The following is an 8,494-nucleotide window of genomic DNA, read 5'->3' as shown; positions in this document are numbered from 1 at the left end:
TTTGGTGTTGAAAAAACTTTGTGTCATGTACAAAGATTTTGTTTTTGGCCTCATGTGGAGAACATTGTGACTCGCTATGTAAAGGGATGTGTGATGTGTTGGGTATACGAACAAAGTCCCACATTTATTAGAAGTGGTAGAAGTGGGAAGGATCATGGGTATATAAGGATGAACAAATATCTCCATTGGAATGAGGCCTTTTGGGGTAAAGCCCAAAAACAAACCCATAAGGGCTTAGGCCCAAATTGGACAATATCATACCATTGTGGAGATATGTGGTGTCCTGAGACCCAACAAGTGGTATCAGAGCCAAGTTCGAGGTTACCCAAGTGGATGAATCCTCGGAATGCCGAAACAAAGATGGTGAGCCCCCGTAAGCCTGAGGATGAGCTCGGTTAAACAGGCGGTGTGCTCCGGATTCTTCATGGACGTGTTGGGGAACACACGGTGAAGAGGAGTTGACCTGGGATGGAGCAAGCTCTCGAGACAGGTGGTGCTACCATGTAAGGCGTGAACCACCAACGCATTGGAGCGGAGAATCCTGGTTGGTAGAGGGGAGAATCCTGCGTATGGTTTGAGGGGAGGCTCGATGGTCCTTTGTTCGAGGGGAGGATTGTTGGGTATACGAACAAAGTCCCACATTTATTAGAAGTGGTAGAAGTGGGAAGGATCATGGGTATATAAGGATGAACAAATATCTCCATTGGAATGAGGCCTTTTGGGGTAAAGCCCAAAAACAAACCCATAAGGGCTTAGGTCCAAATTGGACAATATCATACCATTGTGGAGATATGTGGTGTCCTGAGACCCAACATGATGTGCTCTGTTTCAAATCCCTATAATAGAAAACTCGGGCTCTGCAAACCACTCCCTATTCCCTATCGTTCATGGGAAAGTGTGTCGGTGGATTTTGTAGGAGGTTTGCCTTTGTCTAGAAAAAGTCATGACTATTTGTATGTCGTCATTGACCATTTTAGTAAGATGTGTATTTTAATGCCTTGTAAAAAGCAGATCACCTCAGAGCACACTGCTTACCTTTTCTTTCAGCATGTTTGGGTCCATTTTGAGTTGCCCACATCGATTGTGTCAGATCGGGACTCTCGCTTTCTCGGAGGGTTTTGGACTAGCTTGTGGAAGATGATGGACACCAAGTTGAAAAGAAGCACAACATTTCATCCACAGACTGACGGATAGACAGAGGTTGTGAACCACACCGTGGTACACTTGTTGCGAGGCTCTTGTGAGAAACATTTGAAATTGTGGGATGAGCATCTTCCATATGTGCAACATTCCTACAATTGAGCAGTGCACTCATCTACGCATCGTTCACCATTTGGGACATGTTTTGGATAGCTTCCAAAAGATCCTTTTGATATGCTCTTTGGAAGGGAAGATGACTCCAGTGAATGTGATAACAGGGACAAAGCGTAGTGGTTCATTCAGCAGATCCAGTTGATTCACCAAGCAGTACGGGAGCAGTTGGAGAAAATTCAAGCCTGGTACAAGGCTCGACATGAAAAACACTAAGTCGACCATCAATTTCAAGTGGGTGAAAAAGTGTGGTTCCATATTAGCAAGGAAAGGATGAAGGGAGAAGGGAAGAAGTTGCGACCAATCCAGTATGGTCCATTCACCATCTTGGAAAAGATTCGAAACAATGCCTTCTGTCTCAATTTGTGGACATATATGCAAATGTACTCCGTAGTGAATGTGGAAAACTTAAAGTTGTATGAGCCACCATTGGTTATGGACATCGAAGAGGTGGGTATAGTTCCTAGAGTTGATGACTTTGCACCAGATTATCTCTATGAGTTACCTGAAGACATCATCCTTAACAGAAGAACTAGGACTTCAAGACGGGGAGATGTGGAATACCTTCGAGTTGGTTTCAAGGGATGCACCCTAGCAAGGAAAAATGGCTGGAAAAAGAAAGAGTGAGGGAACAATTCCCTCACTTGCCAATTGACTAATAAAGCTTTTGGTGGTCCAAAACCTCCTCAATGGGGAGGATTGATACAGATTGATCTCTAGACACTAGTGGCATGGAAAAGGCTCAAAATTCAAAGTGGAGGAAAGATGATTAACTTGACATCAGATCAAAGTGCTCATCGTCCTGATTCCAATGGTGTGAACGACACTCCAATCCGAGTTTGGATGAGGAAGATAGAGGCAGTCAAATTTTTGGTTGACTTTTGCTCACTGGGCAGGATTAATGGAGACACAATTTGGAATTTTCCCGACAGATGGAATCCAACCAACTCCCGCTAGATTCCGGGCAAAATTGTCGCCTCGTTAAAATGTCTCCTTTGGTCTAAGATCCAGATTTTTAAAAACTATCATATTGTTTTTTATAACAAAAATTATTTAAAAAAGGGTGGAGGGCCACCAATCCCACCACCCCAATCCTTATCAACATAATGTATTAATGGAGGGGCAGACCATTACCCCCGGCCCCTCCCCCCATACTTGGCAAAACACGTGCATGCTGGGCGGGCCACTATCACGAGCAAAGTACTATGTGGGCTGACCCTTAGGGCACGGACCCTACCTCAAACCACCGTCCAGTAAGTATGGAGCACCGCGAGATGAGGGACAAGTGAGGTGGGCAGGCCGCCTGAGGTGGGCCCAACCTAACCTCCGTTATTTTTTTTTTTAAATTCGGTTATGTAAATAGGAGAGGGGGCGGGGTTCTGTCTGCCAAGAACTGGGCAAAATTGAAGACTATAGCTGGAGGCTTGCTTGGGCAGAAATTAGAGAGGAAAGCAAGTATAGGCTCATCTACATCCTCATCAATGGTGTATCCTGGAATACAAGAGAGCATGGTTTCAATTTGTCTAGCCCTCTCAGAGAAAATGGTGGAAGAATATGGAGGACTATCTGTAGGAGTATGAGACTCTCCTAGGATGAAAGTGTGAAAGATTTGGGACCTCTTGGGAAGGTCCAACTTCAAGTAGAGTTCAAGTAGGTTTTCAATGGAAAATGGGGCTTCATTTGGGCTTGGATGGATCTACAACATTTGGTTTATTGACTCTGCAATGATTGTAAACAAAACCTGCTGGTTAGGAGAGACTATGGCTCTTTGGCTTGGGATATAGCAGTTTTGACATAGGTGGATGATTTCAGGGAACTGGTATACTTGTGGGAACAAGTATTTGGGAAAATTTGATTCCCATAGATGAATGTCATCATTTTGGTTTAGGAATTTGTCTTTACTCCAGCAGTGGAGTTTCAATAGATGGCTAGGGGAAACTGTGTCTTTAATTTGGAAATCTTTGTCGGCCAATGGGAGGTGGTCAATGTCTAGGTGAGGGGTTTGCAAGGGTTTCTCATTTAGAATGCTTTGGGAAGCCATAATTTTGTTTATTCTATTGAATTATTGTTTATCTGGCTTAAGGAGTAAGCTCAGGACTTCTAGAATAGTGGGAAGGGTGAATATAGTATGCAGAAAAGGGTTTCTTTGGATGCACAGTGGGTTTCTTCAATTTGGCAAGGTTTTTTTATTAATTCAATTAATTAACCTTTCATAAACACTGTGCAGAGCTTAAGTAGAGGGTCATTCTGGTTCTTTCAAGAATACCTGGAAAATAGAGATTTGGTGTGTAGTCAGGGTTCTTGGTAGCAGTGGAGGTTTCTGAGGCTTCAATTGTCTGTGTGCTGCTTCAATTTGGAGTCTGCAGGGTCTTCAAGTTGTAAATGGGTAAAAAACGATTGAGCAGAGTTCCCGGGCATTAGAATTGGTTGACATAGGTCTTTTACAACAAAATAACAGTGAAAAGAGTGAAAGGGGGGATTTTTGGTTTTTAACCAACAAAGGTTAGCTTTTGGATGTGGGATTAATGTATGAACAGTAGGCGGTTTGCTTTTACGTGGGGAGGCAGTTTTATGGCATATCACACTGCTTTTGAGTGAAGGGAGGTATTTTTTAAGAACGCACGATATAATGTGGGGTTGCCACTTAGCAAAAGGGCACTCGGGAAAAGGTGTGAATCTCGCATGATTTTGGAATTTTAACAGTCGGAAGATGGGAGCGCACGAGATGGATATGGGCCGCCAGATCTGGAAGCGGTTGATAAAAGGGCTATTGCATGACGGAGTTGCAAGGGCTGAGTCGGGGTGTGGTTGGCGAGGCTCGGGGATAAATAATGCGGCGGGTTAAATATATTCAAAGGTTTAGTGAGGGTCGGGGAATTATAACGTGGGGGGTTAAATACATAAAGGGGGACTATAGGTTAGAAAATAACTTAGGATAAGGGGGTTTAGTGGGTTTTTAAGGGAAAAATGGAAATTAATAAGGGGAAAAATATTTTTAAAGGGCAATGTCTAAGGAAAGGTGTGAAAGAAATGGAAAAAGGGCTAAAATGAAAGGAAAGGGTTAGTACAAGGGGAAATGAAGAGGGAAAGGTCAAAATAAAGGGAAAGGGTTTTTACAATGGAAATGTGTTAGAATAAGAGGAAATGAAAGGGAAGGGTCCTTTGGAATCAAGAAGGGGAAATTAGTGAATGAAAAGTAATGAAGGGGTAATGGAGGGAAATTTAGAGATGTAAGGGGTTTAGTGAAATGAGAGGATATTAGTGAATGAGCTTTAGTATTTAGGCCTAAAATCATATAGAAACTTTTAGGGTAAATACCCAAAATAATATACATTTTCTTGTGAATGTTCTCTTTCCTTTGATAGTTCCTCCTGCACATGAAACATAGGATTTAAGCATGATGAAGGTGCATTTGAGCTAGCAACCTTGTGCATTTCAAAACCTCTTCTACCTACCCTTTATTTACCCTAGATTTTTTTCTTCATTTATTGGGTGCATTTGATCTTGCTGACCCTTGATTTATTTTTCTTTGATAAGAAAACTATCTAATTCTAACCTTATTGTTCGGTTGTGTTATATTCTTTCCACGACTAGCCCACGTAGTTAACCGGAGTGTTAGAAGGGGGGCAGAGCCCCCCCTTCGTTGCGCTAATTGCATAGCAGGGGGAGTCATAGGGGGTTTGAGGGGTGCAGGTAACCCCACTCTATGGGATCCGGGGCAGCGACCCTGAAAATTTTGGTTTTGAACCCTATATTAGGTTGGGCGAACCAACCTATGGTTTTGTGCATCTTTTTCGCACATGGTTTTGGACGCGATGGTTTTCGGTCCATGGTATTGGATGCTTTAGCATGTATAAATATTTATTGTAACATTGAAAAGAACATAATGAAAAATCAAGCTGGTAGTCTCGGTTTTGGGATTGAGGGGAAAATATCTGTATATGTGTTTTATGTGTTATGCTCTCTCATTGTTTATTTTTTGTGTTTTAGAATTCGTATGCATGTACTTTTTGTATGGGGTTTGTTATCACTGAAAATGCTGTTGTCAAAATTTTTGGTCTAGCTCAAAGAGTGGGTGTTTTCGCAGCGCCTGAATTATTTTTAGCAGTTTCGCAGCGCTACCTGTTTGCGTGGTTTCGTAGCGTGCTACGAAATTGGGAATTGGTTCAAGTTTTCAGCGAAGGTCTAAATCCTAGCATGCCTATTGTATAGAGTTTTGTTTCCCTCCAGGAATGTTGATGAGAGCAGTGACAGTGTGTCCAAGGAGGCACCCTATGATGATGCAGCTATTGTGGGATTGGCATCAAGTACATTAAGGGAGTTATCTCTGAATTTTGGCTCATGGGTGATTGTGAAGGATGTCCATACTAATGTGGGAGACTTGCAAGAGTTTTTGTGTTGAATCCTCCAAACAAAAAATCTATTAAAATTCCACAAATCATAGAGAGTATTATGTTCTCAGCTGGCATGCTTGAAGCATATGGGCCTTCTGTCAGCGTTCTGTTTGTCTGAAGATTATGCTTTAGTTATTGATCCACTGGTGGTGTATCTATCATTTCAACTGGCCTTTGATATTGGGTTATATTTAGCATGCCTGAAAACATATAGGGCGCAACATCAGGTGTTATAAGAATGCTTCAGGGGTCCTTTAATAGACTACTCAACAATGTCACCAAGCTCAGCTATGCTCAAAACAATGTCTTCAACACCTCTTTGAATGTTCAAGAACTGCTTCTCAGTGGTGACTTCAAATCTGCTATTTGGTGCAAAAAGTGGAGAACAGTACACGGCACCACTTGAGAAGGGTGATTTATCTCCTACAAAGAAAAATCCCTCCCCTGGTTACTCTGGTGACATTGAAGTGCAATCAGAAGATCAGTCAAAGCCAGTGGAGGGGATTGATGCAAATTTATATTTACTATTAAAAATATCATCGAAGATTTTAATTGATACAACTGGAGATAGTGTGCCACTTAAGAAATGGTTAGACATATTTCTGGATGGCACTAGTTCAAACTCTTAAAGTGTGGTAGCTGAGGAGGACATAATTCACACACAGGTTGATGCTATGCCAGACACTCCAAGGATGCAATGTGAATCTGCATGTCTTCCATCTGTGGAAAGTGAGTTCCCAAAATTTCCAGTTAATATAAGCTTTTCTCAGTACAGAGTTCCAAATGGACGTATGGATGCATATTTTGAAGAAGAAAGAATGCTGGGGGAAATGTTGTCTGTGGCCTCACAGGACTATATTAATTCTAAACATATCATACTTCTCTTGGAGATAGCCGTGCTGATATTTTGAATGGAGGTTATATAAAGGTCAAGAATCTAATACCTTCCATAGGGGAGCTGGAGAATCATGATTCTTGTTTATGGGAGGTCCCTAATCCATCGTTTGATCGTGAGGGAACTGGAATCCAGATATGCTCTCGTAGTTCAGTTTTGGAGAATCATAAGCAAGGATTTTCATTTGAGGGTACAGCTGCAAGAGGAGTTTGTATGCAACTACACAAAACCAAGATCCTCGAAAAGGAATATGATGAGAAAGGCGATGTAAGGAATGCAGTTGAAGCCGCTTCGATGTTTGCTGGTTTTAAGATTGTCCCGAAATTAACTTTGACATGCGAAATCTGGGTAAAACAGAGACTGCATTTATTTCAAGTAATGGACCTGTTGATGTCATTAATGTAATGGTGGTTTTGTTTCTTTCTGGAATAAGTGTGAGCAGATTCATGAATCTTGTTTTGATATGCATTTTAGTAATGTAAATGACGGGGGTTTATCAGCAATGTTTGAACGCCAGAGCAGAGAAGTAGTTAATCATGTTCAAGTTATTGTGGCGCCGTTATAGCTGCCAGATGTTCAAAGGTTGCCACGCGCCAAATTGTGCATGCATACATTGAATTTAAGAAAAGGGCATCTTGACACGGCAGGCTATGTCGAGTAAAGGCAGTTGTTCGATTATATGGTGAATTTATATGTCTGCTCAGCGCTCTCCACGATTCACTTGAAGAACTTGGCAATCTTAAGCTTTAACGTTTGCCTCTTAAAAGCTTACATACCTTTTGGAAGGAAGGAGTATTTGGACACGTTTCACTTAGCATATATTGCTGTACAGAAGCATTTTCGACATGGTTCATGGTATAATGAAACAGATGCGTTCTTGCAACTCTGTTATACAAGGGAAAACAACTTGTCTTCACACAAACGGATTCTTGATGAAATTGCTCAACGTTTTCTTAGCTATTCTATGCTGTCAACATCATGTGATAAACAATCTTTTGAGGTAAAGGTATCCATGTATGATGCGCTGAAGAAGCGGAGGTAAGAACAAGATAAAGAGCACTTGCTAGAAGCAGCAGAGGCGTATAAGAAAGCTCTTGTAGTGGATCCTACATACAAGCTTGATGCGGAGTACGTGGCAATTGTTTTGACAGACCTTGGGACCAGTTTCAAACTTGTAGAAAATGTCCATGAAGGAATTCAGAAATACTCTGAAGCTCTAAAAGCAGATAGCTGCTATATTGTTGCTTAGTGTAATTTGGGGTGGTTTATTAAGAAATGAGCATATCGAGCCTAGGTCTGGCTGAGGCATTGACAATGGATGGAAAAAGGAAGCCTTTGATATTGGCTAGCACCGATGGAGTTGTTAATTCCGCCTTGTTTTCTGGAGAACATGATGGCACAGGGGACCTTTTTTTTTTTTTATTCAGCCTCATCATTTAGATCTCACATATAACTCATATGCTGGTGATAAAAACATCATTAGGTTCGAAGGATTCACACAAAATGACATCACTGAAGATGCCAATGATCATTCCCACTCTAGAAGGCAAACGAGATAAAAGCAGTGACACCATCCTTGACAGAAATTGTAGTAATACTGTAGCAGCATTTCTCACAGGCAACCGAGTTCCTGATTGTACTTTGGCTAGATTTGCTCGAGTTTCAATTTCTATAGATGATGAAGAAAGAGTGATCATGGAAGCTTGCCTCTTTTCAAGATTTGGAAACTGGAGAAGTTTCTCAAAATGAAACCTCCCAACTTTCAGTTACTATATCCTGTAAGAAAGCTTCACTTGACAAAGTCAAAGCACAAACCGAGACTTGTTATAAACTCATCTGCTGAAAGCAACACATCAATAAGCATATCTAAAGGAAGCCATCAATAGAGATGGAG

This window comes from Pinus tabuliformis, chromosome 6, assembly GCF_031772625.1.
Source record: "Pinus tabuliformis cultivar Carrire ecotype Pingquan chromosome 6, CPIR1, whole genome shotgun sequence".
Lineage (NCBI taxonomy): Eukaryota > Viridiplantae > Streptophyta > Pinopsida > Pinales > Pinaceae > Pinus > Pinus tabuliformis.
Note: the sequence above shows the minus strand (reverse complement) of the source record.